This window comes from Lepidochelys kempii, chromosome 9 (assembly GCF_965140265.1).
Source record: "Lepidochelys kempii isolate rLepKem1 chromosome 9, rLepKem1.hap2, whole genome shotgun sequence".
NCBI classification, from domain to species: domain Eukaryota; kingdom Metazoa; phylum Chordata; order Testudines; family Cheloniidae; genus Lepidochelys; species Lepidochelys kempii.
The window spans coordinates 83,136,369-83,161,546 of NC_133264.1; the positions used below are offsets into that span (position 1 = coordinate 83,136,369).

The 25,178-nt window shown below is 44.1% G+C and overlaps 1 protein-coding gene across 4 annotated transcripts in view; it reads left to right on the forward strand.

The window, feature by feature from the left end:
- Positions 1-4,331: 4,331 nt before the first annotated feature.
- AMOT (angiomotin) overlaps positions 4,332-25,178 on the forward strand; it is an 83,185-nt gene continuing 62,338 nt past the window's right edge. For 3 of the 4 annotated variants that reach the window (XM_073361156.1, XM_073361157.1, XM_073361154.1), the window contains exon 1: positions 4,332-4,514. The gene's annotated coding sequence lies outside the window, so the exon portion shown is untranslated. The remainder of the gene's footprint in view (positions 4,515-25,178) is intronic. The other variant, XM_073361158.1, reaches the window with a different exon arrangement.

Here is a 25,178-nt window from a genome sequence, read left to right on the forward strand (position 1 = left end):
GTGCTTCATATGTTTGGGTTTTTTCCCTTTTGTGCTAATGCATTGTAAACTTCTAAAATGCATTTTCAAGCTGTCCAAGTGTTTGGCATTATTAGCATCCTAATATACTCCTGAAACTGATTTTCCTGGCATGATGCTCGTTGCTTTGAAGCTTGCAGATGCCAGATTTGTTATCAGGGCAACAACAGGACCTTACCCTAAAAAATCAGCATATATACCATTATGCCAGAACTCCGCCACTATTTGATAAGATTAGAGCTAAAACTAATTTCAGATAACAGATTAGGATGAAATTTGGGAAATTTCAGACTTGGATAAGCACTTGCAAATCTGAAAGAAATCAGCTCATTTAGCTGGTATATGATACATCCAGTTTGGATATACTAGAAATCTAGGAATCCCTGAAAGTTATAAGCATTCTTTTCCCGCTTCTGCATTGCATGTACACGCAAGTGAAACAAAGAAAGACTTGGGTGCCACCTTGGCTCACTCTTTGAGAATCAACTTCAAAAAATTAACCTCCCTTCAAACTGTTAAGGGAAGCAATTATAAAAGCATTAAGGTGTGCACTAAATGTGGCATAGCTGAAACTCTTAGCTGAGACCCTCTCTAGCCACCATTATAGGACAATTGGGGAGCAATCATAGAAACCGCATTTTAAAAAGAATAAATTTAAAATAAAAGAACCCCTCCCCCATATCCCCTTCTCCCCGCTTGTTCTAAACCTGTTACATCAGCGTTTCTCAAACTGGGGTCTGTGGACCTCTGCGGGTCCCTGAAGGTACCCCTGGGGGTCTGCAGGGCCCCACTGATCAACTCCTCCCCCTTCCTCTCCATGCCTCCTGCACGCTAAAAGTCCGGTGGTGCAGCAGGGCTAAGGCAGGCTCCCTGCCTGCCCCAGCTCTGCACCACTCCCGGAAGCGGCTGGCATGTCCTTGAGGTGGCGCAGCAGGGCTAAGGCAGGCTCCCTGCCTGCCCCAGCTCTGCACCACTCCCGGAAGCGGCTGGCATGTCCTTGAGGGGTGGGGTAGGGAGCCTCCATGCGTTGCCCCCCCATCCTGAGCGCTGACTCTGCAGTTCCCATTGGCCAGGAATTGCAGCCAACAGAAGCTATGGGACAGTGCCTGCAGGGAGGAGCAGTGCGCACAGAGACCCCTGCCTAGGAGCTGCTGCAAGGGGGATGTGCCAGATGTTTTCAGGAGCCACCCAAGGTAAGTGCCGCCCAACTGTAGCCTGCACCCCAGCCAGAGTCTGCAACCAAACTCCCTCCCAGAGCCCACACCGTGCATCCCCTCCTGCACCCAACCCGCTGCTCCAGCATGGTGAAAGTGAGGGAGGGAGGGAGGGGGGATGGAGTGAGGAGGGGCGGTGCTTCAGAGAAAGGGTGGGGCAAGGGCATGGCCTCGGGGAAGGGGGCAGGGTAAGGGCTGAGTGGTGGGGCTTGGGGGTCCCTGAAAATTTTAAATCAAAATGGGGGTCCTTGGGTTGCTAAAATTTGAGAACTGCTGTGTTACATAACAGGATGTAGCAGCTAAGGAGACTCCTAACAGCTTCCCCGTACAGGAAATTTAGCGACAGTGTTCTAAAATATGCAGTCTTCAACAGAAGAAAACACTGGGCGGAAGGGGGGTGGCATATGCTCCGGCTTCTGGGACATATCTTGTATCAGTGAGATGTGGGGGCTGTGTACCATATGTGCCTTTTGGACTGAAATGTAAATATGCTGTAAAACGTCCAATTAGCTTCTTACTAGACTGACTACTGGAGTCTTAATGGGTTGTTCACACTGTAGGTGCTACAGCAGTAACTTGTGAAACATCACTGTGAGGTAAAGGTGATCTAATGACTTATCAGTGTGGACAAAACAAGTTTTTGCAGGAGTAGGTATTTGGGCCTAAAACACTGTTTTCTGACATCTGTCTGCACAGACAAGAGAAGAAAATGTTTACAGCTGGGCTGAGTTACATTTCACACATGCTTTGGGAGAGCTGGCTATGAAAAAATTGCCTTTTGGTTTTTGAACACCTCTAATGCTTGCATTTATAAATGCAACCCTAAGTCTCCACCCCAGTCTGCTCTTTTTCAGCTACTGGATCCACTTAAGACAACTAAATTTAAAGCTTTCCTGTAACCTCACTATTCTATGCAGGTAGTTGCCAAAAGAATATCATGCACTTGTAAATAGAAAGGGCACCATCCATGAGAAATCCTTTGTTAAAATATGGCTTGGATTATGAACAAGTTTGAGGAAACCATAGATTAAGAGAAATAAAACAAGGAAGAGCAAAAGTAATGCCTCCAAGGGACCCTGTCTCTCTCCTCTGACATCCTGAATCAATTGTGACTCAGGAAATGGCTGCTGCTCTTGCACCCATGCAGGTACCTTAGAAATGCAGGTAAAGGGATAATAAAATTGCAACAGTTGACAATCAACAACTGTTACACCACAACTGCCACACGTGATGGTAGTAGGCCGCCTTGAGAGAGTCAGCTGACAAACTCAAGGACTGAATGATGGTCTTTCCAAGTTAGGGTCGATGGCATTCACAGGGCTGAAGTACTGAGGTGGCTCATGACCTTTTTATTATACTGTAGATAATTTTTAAATGGCTTGTGTTGTAATGTAGCATCTTGGTTCTGTGTGTAAATGAAAGGCTTCACTCAGTTGTTGTGAATGTGACACTTAGCACCAAGGCTAAATTCACACAAATCTTTTAAAGCCTTTTATTTTAAAATGTTTCACTCCCAGCTGCAAGGGCTGAAGTTCTTCCTTGCTGCTATATTTTTGTTACTCTTCACTTGCTAAATATATTATTCTGTACAATTTCCCATCATCAGCTTATGATCTTTGTGTTCTAGCACCACATTTCCATTATAGGATGATTTATAACATAGTATGGAGATTGACCTTTAATGTTTTTGATTTATCATGCCCTCCCAACCAAATTCTAAACAAATACAAGTAAAGCAGAATAATAAAATCATATCTAGAAGAGTATCATTTAAAACTCTGCAATGTTTATCTAAAAAAATGCAAATCCAGCAATGCATTAGAAATAGCCATTAAAGTCATCAATCAAGATATTTATAAGGTACTTAATCACAGCGGTATCTAGGTGCTAAAACAAAATTAAGGGTTGCATACCATTTTAAATGGCTGGGAACTATACTGCCTACTAATACCAGTTTTCTACAGCTAGTCTGTGGATATCTGTATGCTCATTTTGAAATGTTCCCTTTTCCTCTTACTGTATATCTTTGACCCTGTTGTCATGGGATGGCACATGTAAAGAGAGAGTTCTCAAATCCCATTGTGAAGGCTTGGGATCATTTGGGGGGCAGTGAGTTTCATAGGTTTGAAAGCTAAACTAATTCAGATAAGTGATATTGAAACGGAAACCTTTTAAATGTGAGTGGCAAGTTCTAGAATCAGGCACAACCAACAAAAAATGCTGTTAAACAACAGAAATCACTGTGCATGGATGCTGCCCTTAGTCACATTTGTGTCTGAGCCATTTTTATGGTGCTGCTGATGAAGAAGAAAATACTGTTACTATTTAATGGACACACGCTGACCTTTCACTGGAAAGTCTGAGAAAGCAGCTCCATAAAGAGAGTTTGTTACTGGTCCCCCACAACCCAGTGACACAAAAGAATGAGAGTGGCACACCAATGAGTTGTGTTGTCAATAGGCAGGCTGAATGAGACAGGGCTGTCAGCTAGAAGCCATACCTGCAAAAATCTGCGTAATTATTCATGCATGGCCAGAGGAAGCTAAGATTAAAATATGTGGGTTTTTAAAAAAAGCTATTTCTAGTTTCTTTTCTCCCCCAGTCCCACATTGGGTTCCACAGTCAGTCTCAGATGTAAAAAGTAATAAATATTTAGACTTCATAGGCAATTACTCATTACAAACCTCAGTCTTTTGGGGTTGTAGTTTATTGGATAAAATCTGGGGAAGGGAAGGTGTCTTTATGGTGAACGCTCTCTTCGCCCCCTGCAGGGCTGTGGGTGTACTGTCTATAATATTGCACATAGGCATAAAACAACAGTGAGTAGGAGCAGCCAGCTCACCAAGAGTCAATTGGACAATCTCTGCCTTAGCCTAACATAAGTCATGCAAGCAAAAGGTTGCTTTCTGTGTACAGAAACACATAACAGCGGTGGCTATTTTCAGTATGGCTCACAAGGCGCCGGGATCCGGGCGGAGACGCCCCCCCGCCCCAGTGCAGCACCGCTGTGGACTCACGTCCTCCCTGGGGACCTTTGGGGGCGCGTCAGGGGGAGAGAACTACACTTCCCAGCAGCCTTTGCAGCGGGTTCCCACAGAGGGGCATGCTGGGAGTCGTAGTTGGCGGCGCCCGGTGAAAGTTAATCGGCGAAGCGGCGGCAGGCCGTTCCCAGAGCGCCTCGGTGTGTCTCATTCTCGTGCCGGCTTCGGCTTTGTCACCTCCCGGGGGCGCGGCGCAAGATGGATGAAGTGGCGGGCGGCTGCTGGGGCAGGTGCCCGCGGGGTAAGGCGCTGCCCCACAGGGCCGGGGGCGGGATCTACCCCTGGCTACAGCCAGCTGCTGCCCGCGCTCCGCCCTGGGGGCTGGGGGCGTGGGGCCGGCTGGGGGCGTGGGGCCGGCTCCCGGCAGCCCAGGGGCTCTGCACGGGCTGCAAGAGCTTTTCCGCCGCTGCCCTTTGAACTACTTTGTGTCCGCCGACCAAGGGGGGATGCGCCCATCCTCCTCCCGGGGCTTGAAGGGCGTTTGCTGAGAGAGGGATTTGTGGCTCCGGCTCCCTCCAAACGGCAGCGGGGAGAAACAAAACCGGCTGGTTTCCTCCCCTCCCTCCGGAGCCTCGAGAGAGGGGGGCTGGCCTCCCCCCGCTGCCCGTCTCTTCCCCTTCCTCCCCACCAAGCCCGGCTCTAGTCCCCGCTACTCCCTCCCCAGGGTCCCGGGGATGGGGCCGCCCCGCCCCCGGGCTCCCCGCAGGAGACGGGGGGCGGCCCTCCCCTTCTGTCCCCTTTCCGCACCTGCAGCAGAGTCCTGCGGGTGCAGTCTGGCTTTCCTGGCTCTCTGCCCGCCCTGTATCGCCCGAGAGGCGCTGTCTTGCCCTCCCCGCAGTTCAAAGGGGCGGGCGGTTGTCTGGCCTCTCTTCCCCCTGCTCCACTCTAGTGGGCCGAGGCAGGAGCTGGAGGGCTGGTTTTGTGGCTAAGGCACTGGGCTGGGACCCTGGAGACCTGTGTTCAGTTCCTGGCTTTACCACAGCTTCCTTTTGTGACCTTGTGGGGTGTGTGTGTGTGTCTGTCTATTCATTAATAACTGTGAGATATTTGAATACAAGAGGGGTGGGGGTATTTATCAGACTGAGGAAGGGGCTTCCCTCCCCCCTCCAGCTTGCCTTAAAGCCCAGAGAGAGCACATGCCCCTCCCCAACACCAAAGTGTGGGGCTGCCCTGTGCCACCTGCACCCCCAGCCCCAAACCTGTAGCATAAGAACGGCCCTACTGGGTCAGACCAAAGGTCCATCTAGCCCAGTATCCTGTCTTCTGACAGTGGCCAAAGCCAGGTGCCCCAGAGGGAATGAACAGAACTGGTCATCATCAAGTGATCCATTCGCTGTTGCCCATTCCCAGCTTCTGGCAAACACCAGGGACACCATCCCTGCCCATCCTGGCTAATAGCCATTGACGAACCTATCTTCCATGAATTTATCTAGTTCTTTTTTGAACCCTGTTATGGTCTTGGCCTTCACAACATTCTCTGGCAAGGAGTTCCACAGGTTGACTGTGCATTGTGTGAAAAAATACTTCCTTTTATTTGTTTTAAACCTCCTGCCTATTAATTTCATTTGGTGACCCGCTAGTTGTTGTGTTATGAGAAGTAGTAAACAACGTTTCCTTATCTACTTTCTCTTCACCAGTCATGATTTTATAGACCTCAATCATTATCTCCCCTTAGCCATTTCTTTTCCAAGCTGTAAAGTCCCAGTCTTATTAATCTCTCCTCATATGGAGGCTGTTCCATACCCCTAATAATTTTTGTTGCCCTTTTCTGAACCTTTTTCAATTCCAGTATATCTTCTTTGAGATGGGGCGACCACATCTGCACACAGTATTCAAGATGGGGGCGTACCATGGATTTATATAGAGGCAATATGATATTTTCTGTCTTATTATCTATCCCTTTCTTAATTATTCCCAACGTTCTGTTTACTTTTTTGACTGTCACTGCACATTGAGTGGGTGTTTTCAGAGTACTATCCACAATGACTCCAAAATCTCTTTCTTGAGTGGTAACAGCTAATTTAGGCCCCATCATTTTGTTGCCCAGTCACGAGAGATCCCTTTGTAGCTCTTCGCAGTCTGCCTGGGTCTTAACTATCTTTACTAATTTTGTATCATCTGCAAATTTTGCCACGTCACTGTTTACCCCTTTTTCCAGATCATTTATGAATATGTCGAATAGGACTGGTCCAGAACAGACCCCTGGGGGACATCACTATTTATCTCTCTCCATTCTGAAAACTGACCATTTATACCTATCCTTTGTTTCCTATCTTTTAACCAGTTACCAATCCATGAGAGCATCTTCCCTCTTATCCCGTGGCAGCTTACTTTGCATAAGAGCTTTTGGTGAGGGACCTTGTCAAAGGCTTTCTGAAAATCTAAGTACACTATATGCACTGGATCCCCTTGGTCCATAATGCTTGTTGACCCCCTCAAAGAATTCTAGTAGATTGGTGAGGCATGATTTCCCTTTACTAAAACCATGTTGACTCTTCCGCAACAAATTATGTTAATCTATATGTCTGACAATATTGTTCTTTATTATAGTTTTATTATAGCATCTACATAAAGATTCTGCTCTCTTTTTCCATCCGTCCCCTAGGCCTCTTTAAATTCCAAAGAGGGTAAGTAAATCCATACCCACCAGCTGGGATGTGTCAAGAGAACAAACTTTTCACTCAGTTTACAATAATCCCAGCAGAGTCAGTAGTTATAGTTTTGTGCCACTTCCTGCAAATCGCATTTAGCTCCATAAATTTATTTCAGTTCTTTGTTCTTGAATAAGTGTCAGGATCCTGCTAATCACTGCAGCCTTGGGCAGGGTCTGGGCCTAATGATCTTTGAGGCCAGGCACTGAGGTGATGGCAAATTGGGAGAATAAGTAGGTTGGGATTCTGTCTTCGTTAAACGTATTAAATATCCACTATGACCCTGCAATCCAAGCACAGGGAATAAATCCTATTAATTTCAGTGGGCTATTTACCTGTGTAAGGGATGCAAGATTAGGCAGTAAAAGCTAGATTTTGGGTACTGATGAAGCATAGCTTATAAATTGGACCCAAGGTGGGTTTAAACCTCCTTTTTTCTCTTGGAGGCAGCTAGGAGCTGATAGACCCCTCCACATAAATTGGAGCAGCCCAAGGTTCCTACATCAGTGGCTTCCTAGGGGTGGTTCTGTTAGTTCTGCAGCACAAGGCTCTTCAGTAATGCCCCTTCCTATGCTGGAGGAATCCTCAGCGGCTTGGTTAGCATGTCTCAAAGGGGCCACAGCAGAGACCAAAGTTCTGGCACTAACTGTCACTTCACATAAAATTAGTGGCTTAATCCTGGCAAAGAGCCTGGTTTCAGTCCCAAAGCGGTGTGATAGAAGCAGGAGATACGACTTGTTCAGGGGAGGAGAGATTCTGCTTTAATCTAATTTTGATTCCAATATATAATAATAATACCTAGTGTTTACTTTAGCACTTTTCATCAGTAGAATTCAAAGTGCTTTACAAAACAGGTAAGTAGTATTATTCCCATTAAGAATGCCTGTCACAGGCACTGGGCACCCTCCACAGATAGTTAAGAATACAAACCAGTTAATGAAAGCAGCAGTGACAACCAGTGACCTTTTCCCACACACAAGAAGCCATTCCACAAAACCACAATTTCCACATCAAATAAAACTCCATACCGTATTAGCTCCCAAATCTCAATTCTCCTCAAGCACCTGCTCAAATCAAAGGGCTTTGTGGCCTTGTAGATTAATGTATTTAGGTTATTACAGACCAAAGGAAGGGGAGCTGGGGAGTGAATTCCAGGGTTGAGGGGCCTCAGGGAGAATATTCTGTCAGTTGGTCCTTTATCCAAGTTCCGTCATTCGAATAAGTATGTGCATGTTAGGGAGCTTATTCAAACCTAGAGTCTGAACCTATCAGAGTTGGCCCTGGATCTACTTCAGTCTATTCATAGAAGAGAAAGAGTAATTCAAAATTAGAGATTGCCCAGAATTGGAACTCAGAATCTAAATTCAGTTTACATGACTCCTAAGACGAGGGAAACTTTGTGAAGAATGCTGGGCCAAAATTTTATAAGGTCAGTATGTGACACTTTGTCATAAATGGATCTGAATTCTCCTGTGTCAGCCTCAAACCCAAACTCTGAATCCTATCCTAGTGCTAAACCAGATCTATGTATCTTGTCCTCTTCCTCTGCCTATTGGAAACAGAACACCCCAGGATTGATGTTTCCCTACATTGGTCACTCTGAGTACCACTACAGACAATATCCTCTTCCGCAGTCTGAGTGCTTGATGTCATGTCATAGTTATTCCCTAGGAATGTGTCTGCCCTGGATTGTGATGATAATGCTCAATGGTGACCTAATTGCCGCAGTCTCACTGTGTAGGAAAAGTACGTGTTTGTGGCCTCTTGGTATGTCTTCTCACCAAAGAGATCATTGCCTCACATTACAATGTGCCTGGTCTAGCTTTCCCACCATTGCTACCACTGTGGAATTGCACCAGTCCTAGTACAAGGGTGGGAAATTTCTTGAAAATTGCCAGTATAGAAGGAGCCTCAAATCTTAGGTGGAACTAAAGAGAAAGGAACAATGGTCTAGGTGCCATTCCTGGTGCTGCTGCAGAATTAGGGCTAGATCTGCAAAGGGGACTTAGACTCAGCATAGCAGCACCCCATTTTTAGGTGTCGTGCCTCCGAATCGAATCCACAGCTCTGAATTAGGTGATCAGGTTTCCTGGACAATGCCTGGGAAAATTAGGCACCTAAGAAGGGGATCCACCAAGCCAGCAAGCTGAACAAGGAGCTGCCTAAGCTATACAGTGGGAAATGCTGAAGAGAAAGGTGGGGCCTAAGTCTTGCCCCTCAAAAGGAATTAGCCACCTAACTCTGGGCCAGAGGGAGGTGCCTCCTCCTACTCAGAAGACAAGCCACGACTCCTTTTCTGAATTTAGATGCCTATGCCAGGTTAGCCCTTTCTCTCATAAAGGTGGTGAAGGATGTGGGAGACCTGGGTTCAAATCCCCATTTTGCCTGATGTGGAACAGGAAGTTGAATCCAGGTCTCCTGTGTGAACATAGCGCCCACTGGGCTAGGGTAATCTAGGGTGGAAGTTTCTCCTGGTGGAGCTGTTCCACTTTGTATGAAATGCTTAAATGTTTGTTGGGCCAGCGAGAGTGAGTGAGAATAATTTTATTGCCCAGTGCTTAAGGCATTCACCAGGGATGTGGTAGAACCAAGTTCAAATTGCTGTTCCAATGAGTATTTAATTATTTATACAAAGTGGAGTAGCTACAACAGGAAAAATTGAGGGTAGCCTTCCTCAGAATATCTTAGAGCCCAGTGATCAGGGCACTCACCCGGGACATGAGACCTGCATTCAAGTCCCTGCTCCCCAGAAGGTTGACTGGGGGTCTATCCCTTGGCCTGTTGGACATAAGGGGGGGTGCGGGGTGATCCCATCACCAGAGCTATGTTTTGTGCAAGGCCCAATCTGGTAGGTGTCCTCTGAGAACATTTACTGACCTGGGCTCTGCAGATGAGATTTGTGGGGGAACCCCTAATCTGAGGATCCTGCTGGGGCTTACGCATGAGCTAGGCAGTGGGTGTCAAGATTTAAGCAGCTTTATGCATGCCCACTGCAGGTTGGATTGTTTCAAATCAAAGCAATTTAAATCACTGATTTTAATCATCATTTAAATCAGCAAGCAGGGAACCTTGATTTAAATCTGTAAAGCCACTGTGAATGTAAGGCATGGTTAAAGTTTAAAGTATTAATCACCTACATACATACTGTAATATTGGATGTATTCTAAATGCCTGAGAGAGTTGACCTATGGAGGGAAGAGGGGGAATGGAGAGAAGCTGGGAGGCAGAGAATGGAGGAAGAGAAAGCAGTGACGAGGAGACAAAGGAAGTGAAATGGTAACAGAGAAACTCAGGGCATGTGTAAACTGGTATGGGCACTGTAGCACCATAGCATAGATGTTTCCTATACTGATGTAGGTAATCCACATTCCTGAGTGGTGGTAGCTAGGTTGATGGAACAGTTCTTCCATTGACCTAGCTGTGTCTACACAGGGAGTTTGGTCAGCTTTTCACACCCCTGGGTGACATAGCTAGGTCAATCTAAATATTAAGTGAAGACCAAGGCTGAGAGTATGGGACTATATGAATTGCAGAGAAATGGGAGGGGAAGAGATGGGCTGGAAGGAGACTGGGGGAAAAGCAGTGTGCTGGATTGTTTGGTGAGCATTATGGAGGTGACTGTGGCTGTGTGTCACACCAAGCATCCCTGTGTGTCCTCCAGCACACTCTAAAATGTCATCTATGGGAGAAAGGGAAGATGATTCCTGGTAGAATACACGTTCACACAATGAAACCTTTAGTTTCTTCGACTGCATGTCTGTAGAGAGCTCATTGCTTCCCCGTGACCCCAGGAGACACTTCCATTTCTTTTCATGTGCCAGTGTTTGGCCAGCGGATGTAGGTGGGGCACTATTGGGTTCTCTTATTAACTCTTTAATTCACTGAATTTCCTAGTCTTGGTAGAACTAGATATTTGCATAGTGTGATCAAATAGAAGATTCAGGTTCTTTTACAGGGAGGCTGTTGTGCTGCCTCCGTCCTGTTACAGTGACTCTTACGTGTGTTTGCTTTTGATGTCCGAAGCTTAGGAGTCTGCATGCGTGGCCAGGGGCCAGAGCTGACTACTGAATTCATATTTCTGACTGAGGTGAGGGTTAGTATGAGCATGGGGAGAGGGGTATACGAGCAGCCCAGCAGGTACAACACAGCTAATAAAAGGGAGAAATGTCCACATTTTCTGTGGTATAAGTGTCCTGTACTGGAGTCACAATTCCTCTCGAATTCTTTCGACTCCTGCTTTTAGCACCTTCTAATATTGCAGCGATCTCTTTGTGTATACCTGCCATGGTCCTGAGTATCAGTGTCTTGAAAAGTGTGGAGCCTCATGTTTGAAACCACCTGGCACTTCGAGTAAGAGTCGGAGTTTGCTTTGGCTGCCTTGGTTCCCCACATGGTTTGTGCAACATGCTGTGTGTCATTTGCCTGTCACCCTCCACCCCAGAGTTAACTGCATCTCACTGGTGATTGTATGGTTAAAAAGTGCTTTGGGATTATATGTAAGCGGAAAGTGTTATTAGAATGATGCTCTCCAGAACCAGAATGCATTGGACCAATTGCTATTGAAATTGACTTTGCTATAAGTCGAATCTTATCTATTTGTGTTGTACTATTGATTATCATTATTATTATTTATTTATTCTTGGTAGCCCTCACAATTGTATTTGGTTTAGGGTTATAAAACTCGCTATAGATGTCCGTCCTATTGTCTTTATGGTCGTCCCATAAATTAAAATACACAATGCAAAATACACTATAAAGGATATCTACCAGCTGAGATGAGAATGGTAAAATAGACCCAAGCCCCTGCAGCACTCAGTCCATCCCCTCCCCCAACTTCTGCCAACTGTTCTGGCTGCTTTCTCCAAACCACTGCCCTTGTCTCAGTTTTAGCTGAATTATGTAGCAAACAGCCCTCACCCAGTCCCATGGTTTTTAGGGTCATATATAAAAGAACCCAAGGCCAGATTTTGGAGTGTTCAAGCATCCACCATGAGGGTTAGATTTTCAAAAGAGCTCCACTCCCATTTAGGCACCTAATTAAAGGTCATATCTTCAAAAGTGCTTGGCATCCAGCAGCTCCCATTGTGATGCTTATGGCCAATTTTCAAAAGACCTCCGTAGGTTGGGTGCTGAACTCCTGAAAATTCCATCCAGAAGCACTGGGTGATTTGTTCCACTGCTGTGGCCAGGTCAGCTGTGGTAGAGATGTGAAGATGGGTTTCTTCAGCCTGGTGAATAAATTGCAGCCTGTGCCCCCTCATTAAATGTTGCCAACAAGAAAGAGCTCTTGAGGCAGAGGCAAGGGTTGAAACAGACACAGCGGTAAAAACTCCAGCAGCAGGTCTGTAGTGCGGCTCATACTGTTGAATTGATGGAGATGCATGCCAAAGCCCCATGTATTTTTAAAAAATTAATTTCTTTATGTATGTGTTTAATACTTTAGGCCAATATTTGTGAGGCCTTTTGAGATCCTTGGATCAAGTATATTATATAAGGGTCCCAAGCCCATTACAATCCATCAAAAGAATCCCATTCCTGTTTTCAAGACATTTAAACAACAAAACAGAAACCATTTTAAGCAGCTTAATGTGTATTTATTGAAGAGACGAGTCTCCAAGAAATAGCTTGAATATCATGGCTTTTCATTACTGTATATTAAGAAGGAAATCGGAAGAACAAAAAGCTACTTTTGAAAAGTGTTCAATGGGAAACAAACTGGCAAAACCCAAGAAACTCAAACCTAAGGCTAATGAATACTCTGTCCTGAACTCACATTGTCTCTTTTGATTCCCCACACTCTCATGAGCTGCACACAGATTCAGTTTGCCAGTCTTAACCCTTCTGACTGAGGTCTGCTCTACATGCAGTTTTTGTTCTGGTATAACTATGTTGGGGTGGGGTGTGATTTTTATTTTTTACCGATATAGTTATACCGATGCAAACCCTAGTGTGGATGCAATTCTATTTGTATAAATACCAGTATAACTGAGTCTGCACTGGGGGAGGTGTACCACTTTAACGATACTATATTTTAACTATATAACTTTTGTGTGTAGACAAGGCTTATGTGTACACCAGGAGAATTAGGACCTGTGACACACCGCTGTTGCAGTTTCATGATGGAAGCTCTAGTGCAGATAGGGCTTAGAGCAGGTCTGGACTGCACTTTAGTTAAAAAGCCAGTGGCTAGCCTACACTAGCTGTTCCGCTGTTGATACTGCTGGCACAGCTGCACCCATGCCAGTTCTACAGTGGGAAATTTGAAGGAAAAACAGTGTTGTGTAGATGCACCTTTAATGTGCTGCTGTTACTTGTCACAGCAGTAATGAAATTGATGGAATGCCATAATTGAGGATTGGATAGCTGGAAGATTCAGCATTATGGAAGCCCTGTTCTGACAGATTGTGTCTGGACTATTCAGTAGCGCAGAATAGGTGCTTTCTTCTGTGAACAGCAGTAAAAACAGGATGTTTACTACCTGCAACAGTTAAATTTATTCCAGTATGGACCAAATTATAAATAATGGTTTCTGAGCTGGCAAAGATACCAAACATAATGATCTGCTAGGGTGATCTGGCCTCTTAAAAGTGACTGTTCTGTCTGCCAAAGTTTAGCAATCTGTTTAGTGTTGCTGTTGTTTGTTAAGTTGAAATGGGTCAAATTTATAGCCCATTAAAAAAAAATGGCATATTGTGTTTTTAAAATAGAATTGATTTTCTTCGTTCATTTTTTCCTCTAAATGGCCTATTAAACTTGGTATCACCAGCAGAGGATGCTGGTGCTCTGTCAGAACTCAGAACCAGCATCTCAAACGGATTGGAAAAATCTGATTCGACCTTGTTCCGTGATCAAATCTGTACTTTTTTATTTTAGGAAAATAAAGTTTCAATCAATTATCTGATACTCACTGTCTTGCTGCTTTTAGTTCCATCAAAGGAGAAATGTAATTCTAAAAATTATCCATTTGCTTAAAAAAACTTGATGTTGGTTGTCTTTTTTGCTCTCTCTCTTTCTCTCTCTCTCTAACCTTTGAATAGAGTTTCATGTGTTTTGTCCTCAGCAGAGATTATCCTCCTCTTTAGATAATGTATTCTCATTTCACTGCTTCTTTTTAATTTTTTGGTCAGAGTTAATATTCAGAATCAGTTTAATATTTAATGCTGCTTTTATTGGGAGGATATAGGCTGATCCTGTAATTAGTTCCACTCAGATGTAGGGGAAGCGGGAGGTGTCTGTGTGTGTGGAGCTCATTGTAGGATTGAGGCTATACTCTTATTCTTGCAGGGGGGTGGATAAAAAGATCAATTAGATCTCTTTCAGCTCTCAATTCTGTGACTCTAATATTAAAAGTGAGCTGCAAAGGACTTAAATACAAATGGGCTTATGTTCTTTATTTCTTTTTCTTTTTTTGTTATTGTTGTTGCTTTGCTTCTTTATGATGTATAAAGAGGGCCTGAAAGATCTTTCTTTTTTCCGAAAAGAAAATTTGCCTTTTTTTAGTCTTAGGAATATCAAGAATATGAAGTCTGCTTCTTCTGGAGGACTTGCTGAATGTCTCAGAACATGTTCTATTGTGAGTTCTCAGAACTTCGTATTGAAATTTTAGTAAACGCTTCCTTTCTTCAAAATGTTCAATAATCACTGCAGTTAAATAGCTGTTAACAACACAAAACAATACACTATCTGACTAAACATCCCTTTTCCCTCTCACTTGCTAAACTTTCATTCTTTTGTGGTATCATCATATTGTTAGTTCTTCATCATAGAGTCGTACAGGGCAAATTCTAATTTCAAATGCAAAAAAAGTGTGTGTGTATATCTATATTATAATATATAAAAATAGGCTTTCTTTGTACAACACAAAGAGGGGAAAAAAGAGATGCACGAGTCTAATATTTTTCTTTGTAAGTGACCTTTAAGACAAATAAACTGCAGTCTAGAACAGAAGCATTAATTTTGGTTGGGAAGAGTAAATTGTATAATGTATAATTTTCATTGTGGTGAAGTATTGATTATACTGGAATTCCATGTCCTCTATCACTTTTTATTGTGGCACCTTTCCTTAATAATGTGTCGACATTAGGGGAAAAAAGGAGATCAGTAGAGTAATATTGATAATAATACAAATAATTACTGATATCATTGGTAATGGCGTTTGTGATTGATATTCCCACATTTAAATAGTCATTGATGAATATGACCTAATTTGATCAAATGATCACTGTGTTGAAGTGCATGGAAAGCGGCCCCTGCACTACAGTGCCTTTTTATACACTGTTTTATAACACACAGTCCACTGTGGATCTGATTCAAAGCCCACTGGAGTCAATGGAAGTCTTTTCATTGACTCCAGTGGGCTTTAGATCAGATCCTATGTAGAGTCCAGCAGTAAACTTTTTTAAATCCTAAAACACTTCAGTAATAGTATTTTACACCCAAAGATTTCAGCATGCTCACAGGTCCTCTGTGAGATAGGTCCTTATTAATATACTTGGTTTAGAGATGATTAAATCAAATCCCTTCTTAAGAATCTGATCTTGAAGCCGTTTCTTAGGCAAAACTCCCATGTAAATCCGTGGGAGTTGGGCATGAATATAGCCAGAGTGAAGCCAACACATTTAATTTAATTTTTCTGTAGTCGGTGATTGCTTAGCAGCATTCTAACTATTTCTTCCGAATTGCTCTGTAAAAGGGGGCCTGTGCTTGCTAATTATAGCACTTCCCTTACAGGCTATAGCCGAAAGGGATTAATGGTGGAAACATTGTCGCTCATTTTGTTTTCCATTTTCAGTGGGTGAGGCTGCTTTTGTTCCACTGCACACACTAAAGTCCCAACTACTCTGTGCTGGGAACTGGATTAAGGAGCTGTGTTTAAACCGCCAATCCTAGTATTAGCTGGAACCATGTTCCTCAATTCAGTGTAAAGCCTGGGATAAACAGGGTCTGAGGCTATCTATGGCCATGTCTACACTACAAATTTTGGTCGACGCTAGTTATGTTGGCATAAAGCCGCCACAATTAGTATAGTGCTTGTGCACATGTGTACTTGGCTCCTTCCATCAGCGCTGCACATACTCACCGGGAGTGCTTGTGTCAATGAACAGTGTGGTAGGTATCCTGATGTATAACTCACCATTGTTCAGTGCACTATTTTTGGGGAAGTTTTGGCAGTCCGTGGTGGGACAGAAATGAGTCTAGCAGGGGTGCCTGTGAGCAAAGGGTCAACTTCTCAACATGCCACTCTCTCCACCCCATAATTTTTGTGACTTTGTAAAAATTTCACAAACCCATGCATCCCCCCCCTCCCCCCCCGTCAGCCTTCTCTGACAGAAGCATGTGGCATACACAGCTCTGTACTACTGTCATAAGTGTTGCAAACATTGGATGGTATTTGCAGAGCTGTAAGAAGAACCACATCAGCGGGGAACATGATGATTTCTTGGAGGGCAGATTGCTGTGGAACATAGTGAGAACCAATTCAAGGTTGTTGGTGGCATTCACAGAGCAGCTATAGATGATGGAGCGCTGCTTTTAGGCCTGAGAAACAGGCACTTACTGGTGGGATTGTGTTGTAATGCAGGCTTGGGATGACGAGCAGTGACTGCAGAACTTTCAGATGCACAAGGCTACATGCATCCGATGAAGGTGAGCTGTAGCTCACGAAAGCTTATGCTCAAATAAATTTGTTAGTCTCTAAGGTGCCACAAGTACTCCTTTTCTTGTTCCTGGATCTGTATGCCAACCTCTGGAGGTTGGGCAGGAGGACACCAAAATGAGAGTTGCACTGAAAGTGGAGAAGCAAGTGGCGATCTCACTGTGGAAACTTGCAGCATTGGGTTGCTGCTGGTCAGTGGGAAATCATTTTGGAATTGGAAAATCCACTGTGGGGGCTGTTATCATGCAAGTGTGCAGGGCCATTAATTGTCTCCTGCTGTGACTTTTGGCAATGTGCAGGATATAAGGGATAAATTCACAGTAATGGGGTTCCCGAACTGTAGTGGCGCAATAGACAGCACCCGTGTCCCCAGATCAACTTGCCTTTGAGTACATCAATAGAAAGGGCTACTTTTCTATGGTTATGCAAATGTTGCTGAATCATCGGGGACACTTCACCGACATCAGTGTTGGCTCTGAATATTGGCAGCCTTTTCCACAGCCAGTGGCGATTTTAGCTGATATCTCACTCCTGAGGGTAACAAAGGCACAGAGAGCACAGCTACTGCTGGTATCCCAAAAGCTGCCTGGGCCCACATGCTGCTAGCTTATGTGCTACAATGGTGTCTGCTGAAGTTATGGCTGACTGGCATAGGAAAGTGTTCTACCATGGAGGAATAAATATGGGTGCTATCCATAGAAACCTTTGACAGATGATTGCAGAGTACATCTGTGACAGTTGCATCCAGATCTCTCAGGAGGATTCAAGGGTCATCTCTGTATACATAAACAAACTGCTTCTTAGCGCCCCCCGTAACTCTACAGAAGATTAACAACGCTACCCCTCTTTGTTGTACTGCTATCTCTTCTAGTGAGAGTAAATTAATGAAAAATTAATGGCTGTGACCTGTTAAGTTGGGGCACCATCAGTACATCACTGTAATGGGAAACACATTTGCACGCTTACCCAAGGTTCCTTACCCTGCATCGGGCTCACCCATGCTCGACTGTCGGGACTAATTGGTCTGTGGTGGAATCTTAAACAGGTCCTGGCTCATGGCATAGCTGGACCACCTGGTCACATGTTCCCCATCCTCTTCCTTTCCTCCTCCTCCTCCTCCTCGTCCTCACTATTTACACTAGGAGCCCGTGTCTTGGGCTCCTTGAAGGTATCCATGGTGGCATGCAGTGTCTATACCAAGTATGTCATGCAGCTCTTTGTAAAACCGGCAGGTCTGTGGCTCGGCACCAGATTGACTATTGGCCTCCTTGGCCTTCTGATATGGCTCACGCAGTTCCTTTGCTTTCACATGGCACTGTTGCTGATCTCTGTCATACCCCTTCTCCTGCATCCACCTTGCAGCCTGCTTGTAGATGTCAGTGTTTCTACAACCGATCCATAGCTGTGCTGCATAATCTGATCTCCTCACAGGCCCAGGAGATCCAATATCTCCTGTCTACTCCAAACTGGAGCACATCTGGAGCGTGTAGCTGGCATGGTAAGCTGGACAGTTGCACACAACAGTGGAGAGCAGGTAGGTATGCTTGCCAAGCTGGAAAATCAGGAAAAGGTATTTCAAAAATTCCCAGGGCTTTAAAGGGGACAGGGCCTTCTAGTCTCCGTGACCCCTGGGCAGCAGAGTTCACAATTGTGATCAGAGCAGTCAGTGTTGGGCATTGTGGGACAGCTGCTGGAGGACTGTTAGGGTTGCCATAAGTAATGCAGTGTCTACACTTGCGCTGCGTCAACCTCAGTACATAGACCATGGCTCAGTGCTGCTCAGGAAGGCGTTACTGTGTTGCTGTAATGGGGTACTTACATGGGTAAGAGACCAATTTAAATGCAGACACATGCACAGTTAGGTAGAAGCAAGGTGGCTTATGTCAACCTAACTTTGTAATGTAGACCAGGCCGATGTAAAAGTTTTCTACAGTAATTACTTTCCCCACAGCAGTTTGCTAAATTACACGGTCATTAAAATTTTATTGTGTAGAATTAGCAGGTTAATAAACTGCTGTAGAAAGACACCCGTGAGCACTGAGAGGGGGAAACAAGACCGTATGGCCGATGAGAGAGAAAAGATGGGTAAGGCAATATCTTTTATTGGACCAACTTCTGCTGGTGAGAGAGATGAGCTTTCAAGCTCTCCATTGAAGCTCTCCATTAGATATGGCTCATAACTGTTCAAATGTCTGTATTCTGGAAAGCAGAATTTTCCTAATAACCCCAAACATGCTAGGTTTTACAGTAGTAATTTTTAATATCATTGGGATGCAAGTACCCATCATTACCATCTCATGGTGTACGAAGACCTGTTTCACATTGAATGTATGCCTCATCCTCACTTCTGCTGGGCCAAGTGGATTGACCTTTCTCTTTTTACAAGGCGCAGTTCTCAGCTGAGGGGAAGCTTTAAGGAGACTTTTCTTGTAGGTAGTGTTATCCACTGGATAAAATATGGGAAAGGCATCATGAGTCTTTTGGGTTCTATTCCTGGCTCATCCTTTGGCTCACTAACGTTGGGCAAATCACTTATCCCCTCTGTACCTCCAGTCTGTTCTCTATAAAGCAGCAAAAATGATTCTTAGCCAACTTTGTAGCACTGGGATCTGTGGATGAAAATAAAAACAGAATATTCTTATAACTCCTTTTTAACCACTGCATTCGCTCAGAATAAAGCCCTTGATGTTAATGATCTTATTTATATGGGGAGAGCAAGACAAGGAAATATTCTCTCTCATAACTACCTGTTCTTTGGCTCCTCTACCTTCAGTAAACTTCCTAGCCACATCTCTTTTTCTGGCTCCATCCTGTATGTTTCTGTTGATTGTGTGATCTTTTCATATTACAGTATTTAACTCAGTCTGCAACTTTAGCTCGAAATTCCATAAATCTCTGAGTGAAATGAATGTGTAGGGCCATATTCTCTTCTCTGGCAACTTTGTGCCACTCTCACAGTGGGGAACTCACTGGCTTTGGAGAGCCAGTATAACCACTCCCCCCCCCCCCGGAGCTTTCAGTGTAGGAGGGAGGCTGGGGCAAAAGGGGAATGGCCACAGTGCTGCTGTGATCTGTGTAGTCTCAGCTGACATAATGGCCCCAGGGGCCATAACCAGCAACACACTTTCTATGCCAGGGATGGGGGTGGCACTGGTGTTGCAGCATTTACACCCCCTCAGCTGTATTTAGTGGACATTAGGCTTGGCTGGGAATCTGTTCCATTTAGTGAGGGTGATATGAGCAGCTTCCTAAACTCCAGCTGCTGAGGAGAAAAGAGAACAAAAAGAGAGCAGTGGTTACTGAAGGGAGAAATTTTAAATGAAGTCATTTTAAAGAATGCAAAGAGTGGCAACCCCTCAAAAATCATAGGTTGGGGGATCCCAGGTTATCAAGTACTATTCTAGGAATAGGATGGGCTCAGGATTTATTTTTCTACCTCCAAATTTTTTCCACAGTGATATTTATCTTCTCTGCCTTGAATACACCTATTGTAACCTTTGCGTGATTGCATAACTTGGCCGGAGAATGCTGGCGTGGTTATTAGGAACCTCTTTCTTGTGCTGTTTCCTGAATTCCCACATTCTAGTGTGATCTGTGTGTGGAAAACTGCTAGGTTCCTTCATCTGGCAGCACTTGAGTCAGTGTGTGCCATAGCTCACAAGTCCTGTGCTAGCTGGAGGGGTGGGGGAGTGAGGATGCAAAGGAAGAACGTTTTCTGAGGAGAATTTGGATTTCATGCATCTCTCTTTGTTCTTTTCCTGTTCAGATAACGCTGTTATCTCTGATTGGTTTAAAAAAGTGCTGCACTAATGTTCTTTTGAATAAACAGAGGAAGATGACTTTTGGTTAATAAGCCTTGGGCAAGGCAAGCCATTTTTCACAGTGTGAATTTAAAAATATTTTGCTTTGTTGATGAACCTCCATTTGCCATGCCACAAGTTTTCTTTTGGGATGCAGGAGGTAGGCAGTTATGTGGTGGGATCATATATTTCAGGGTTATTTATAAATGTTTCATCCAGCTATAGTTATGTATTTCCAGCACACTCCTCACCATAACTTCTGGCATATATTGTGCTCTGTTTACCTGTTCTAGCTGTAAATGTTGTGGGAATGTTAATGAATTGTTTACATGTGTTCCTACTTTTGTTTTTGCTAAATTTTTCCAGCGAATGAGCATCAGTTACAGAAAAAAACTTGTGTATTTATATGTGCAGGCTTTTGGAATTTCTGGGGGAGGGTTGCTTTATTTTCCTGAAATTGTTTCCAGATTATTTTTATAATAGATTTATGAACATATGTAAATAAGTCTTGTGGGTAAAGCAGTTAAAAGATGAAGGGCCACATCAGGCTGTCCTTCCTCACAATAATAGTCCCACTGAACTGACTTGAATTGGACAAGACAAGGTGGATGACGTATGTGGCTGCCAGCTTTCTAATTGCACAAAACTGAACGTCCCTACCCCACCCCTTCTACAAGGCCCGGCCCTGGCCCTTCTCTGAGGCACTACCTCCCGCTCACTCCAGCCCCCCTCCATCTGTCACTTGCTCTCCCCCACCCTCACTCACTTTCACTGGGCTGGGACAGGGGGTTGGAGTGCAGGAGAGGGTGATGGCTCCAGCGGGGGGTGTGAACGCTAGGGTGGGGCCAGAAATGAGGAGTGTAGGAGGGGGCTCTATGCTGGGGCAGAGGGTTAAGGTATGGGAGGGAGTGAGGGCTCCGGCTGGGGGTCCAGGCTCTGGGGTGGGTCTGGGGATGAGGGGTTAGGGGTGCAGGAGGGAGCTTTGGGCCGGGGCCAAGGGGTTTGGAGTGTGGGAGTAGGATTAGGACTGGGGCAGGAGGCTGAGGTGCAGGCTCCGGGAGGGAGTTTGGGTGAGGGAGGGGGCCCAGGGCTGGGTCAGGGGGTTCAGGTGCAGGAGTGGGTGCGAGCTCCAGGAGGGGGCTCAGGGCTGGGGCAGAGGGTTGGGATGTGGGAGGGAGTGCAGGGTCTGGGAGGGAGTTTGGATACGGGAGGGGGTTCCGACCTGGGACAGGGGGTTTGGGGTGCAGGCTCAGGCCAGGTGGCACTTACCTAAGGCAGCTCCTGATCGGGGCTAAGGCAGGCTCCGTGCCTACCCTGGAGTTTTAATGGCCTGGTCAACGGTGGTGACTGGAGCTGCTAGGGTCCCTTTTCGACCGGGCATTCCGGTTGAAAGCCGGACGCCTAGCAACCCTAATGCGATAATGTCTTTTACTGGACAAGTTTTATAATGCAAGCAGCACGGTTTGACCAGTGGCCAGTGGAAACTGCTGCTTGATGAACACTTCTGGAAATTGGTGTTACTTTAAGGCCTGATCCTGCAAAGTAAATGAAGCTACTCAATGGTGCAAATATTTGCAGGCCTTGGGCCTGAACTATAAAATGAGGGAGATGAATTGCCATGATGGATAGACCTCTTCCCTCCTTTCTTTTTCATCTTATTCTTTCTTGAAATTGCAAGTTACTGAAAGAGGTAGTCAGAAAACAAATAAACACTGTCACCCCAGTAATCTCCATCCTGCTTTTCAGACAATGAAATGACCTCACAGAGAGGTGATGTGGCAAACAAAGGATTAGAGTTTATTATATGTAAACAAAGGAGGAGGTGAATTGTGAGAAAGGCAAGGAAATAGTTTGTATGTAAATATTCTGCTACCCAGAAGGTCCCTTTGAGAGGAGGAGTAGTTGTGGCACCTTAGAGACTAACAAATTTATCTGAGCATAAGCTTTCGTGAGCTACAGCTCACTTCATTGATGAAGTGAGCTGTAGTTCACAAAAGCTTATGCTCAGATAAATTTGTTAGTCTCTGAGGTGCCACAAGTACTCCTTTTGTTTTTGCGAATACAGACTAACACGGCTGCTACTCTGAAACCTTTGAGAGGAGGGGCCATATTGTTATCTCAGACCTAGTTTGGATTGGGTATTTGCCCCGATTACAGGGCAGGGGTGCAGTGTACCCCTAGAACAGACAGGCGAAGAGGCTATTTGCACCAGTGGAGCGTATCTGTTTCAAGCTCCAGCACTGGTGTAGATAGCAGCTTTGCCTGACTATGCTAGAGGTTTGCACAATTACAACTAATGGTTGTGGTATTGCCAATCCCAAATGTTGAAAAACCATGAGGCAGGGCCCCCAAAATAATGAGATTGGATTAATAATAATGAGATTTGGAAATATTATGTTTTGGGTTCTTTTTCTTTGTCTTCTGTTTTTGAAAGGCACGGTGAGGACTATGTTTTCAAGCTTAATTCTGCAACCGGGATGGCTAGAAAGAAGCTTCCTTAGAATTTCACCTTTCCTTTCCTTTTTTTTTTTTTAAAGTTAATCACATGATTCTAGGAGCTGAGATTTTAAGAAAAAAACAAATCATGAGACTTCATAAAATCGTGAGAGTTGACAATATTGTGGTTGTATTTGGCACAAATCTAGAGAAGGCATGGAGTATACACTCTTCTCAAATCTATCATTCAGGTGCAATTCTGGGACGGCAATGGGGGTTTTAGACACTCAGAACTTACAGGTTTGGGCTCTGGAAGAATATTTAACCGTTTTATTTTTGAGTAAAACAGTTAGTACAGGGGACTCCTCCTTTAAAGTGTCCTCCTTAAATGCACTTACCTGATTTTCATGTATTTAGTCATCATCTGTTTTTTCCACGCTTTCAGTTATTTTCTGCATGTTGTGTAAATTGGAGTTCTCATTTAGCTGTGCTGAATTGACTTGATGTTTTCAAAATGTGGGGCCTAATCCTGGAAACACTTAAGCATATGACTGACTTCATCCAAGTGACTTGTCCCACTGAATTCATGCTGATTTTCCTTCTGCATTGAAGTAAGGCTAGATTAGGCCTAATGAACCCAGATCAATATATATTTATTATTATTTCATTATTTATTAAATATCAGTGAGTAAGAACTGCACAAATGCACATATGCAAGAACATCCCTTGTTTTTACATTACAATTACTTCCCTACCTCACATGGATGTTGTGAAGCTTAAAGTAATATTTATAAAAGCACTTTGAGATCATTGGATGAAAAGTGCAATGATATGTATTTTATTTATTATGTAATTTTACATACAGTGGTTTTTGTATAAGTATGTAAACAAGTATATATAATATTTATATATAAATGACTATATTCATGAAATATATTATATTTATATATTCAAATATATGCTTCAAGCTGTAACATTTTTACAACTTGATATTTGTAGTAACATTTTTACAGCTTGATATTTGTAATAGCATTTTGAGATCATTGGATGAAAAATGCTTTATAATAGTGTTTTTCATCCAGTGGTCTCAAAGTGTATCAAGTTGTAAAAATATGTTACAGCTTGAAGTATATATTTGACAATATATAAAAAAATAAATAAAACACATAGTAATCACACTTTTCATCCAATGATCTGAGTGCTTTTACATTTATCAAGTGGTTAAATATTTTATAGCTTACAGTATATATCTTAGTATCTAAATAGGATTGTGTAAATAAACTCATATTTATAGAGAAATCATAGGGCCAGAGTATGCATGAGCAGTGCACAATGATATGCAGTTAAGGAGCTCACAGTGCTTTTCACCTTTAAAGCCCTTTACCAATATGAACCAATTAGCCACTACAGATAAAAGGCCAACTATTACACTACAAAGTTTGCGCACACATTTAACTTGATTTTCTTCATTCGAATTGCAAGCAAGCTGATTCAGGTGACCAAGGTGAAACAACAATATCCGATCTCTGGTGCTATCAGCGCTTCCAATTTGTTGAAAGGTATTTTAAGGAATTCAGGAGAGATGCTTGGTTCTATTTTCCCCCCTTCCTCCTCAAGATTAAAACAGGTTTTTAGCTGCTGCTTCAGGGGGCTGTAGTTCTTCACTAGATGTCATTTTCCTTACAGAATTTCCTGCAGGGGCACTGAGTCCTCGGTACACCTCTCCTGAGACCAGAGGTTCAGACTTAAATCTCCCTGCTGCTCCAGCAAGAATACAATAGAAGCTTGTCTTGGGTTTCTGGGTTTTTTTAAACGTGTGTGGCGTGATGGACAAGCCAGTCAGCCAACAGAAAACTGCACCGAAGATGGAGCTGTCCAATAGACATAAAAAGAGTGGCTGGGAAGGCTTTCCTTCTCTCCTGGCTCCTCCCGCAGTTCTACAACATGCTGAAGTTGCTCTTTCCAGTCTGGACTCTGTTCAGCTAAACTTTCGGAGGGATTTTCCTTTTGGGTGTCTTGATGATGAGGCTCCAGCAGCAGGGCTGCAGTGTGGCTTGGGAAGGCTGCTGCTAGGGGGAGGTGGAGGAGGTGTGCTTCCTGCATTCTTCTCATAACATACTCGCACAGCCCCAGCGGGAATCCAGGCTGGGGGAGAGACCGAGAGAGCGTCGGAAGAAGGAAAAGGGAAGAGAGACGCTGCTTTTCTTGGGCTTGATCTCTTTTTGCAGGATATTCTCCTCCCCAGCCATGTCTTCCCATTAATGGGAGATCAGTCCCTGAGGTCTGGGGAGCTCAGAAACCTGTTTGTGCAGAAGGCACATTTTAAAAAAAGAAATACTTCGTGTGCGAGAGCAATTCATTGA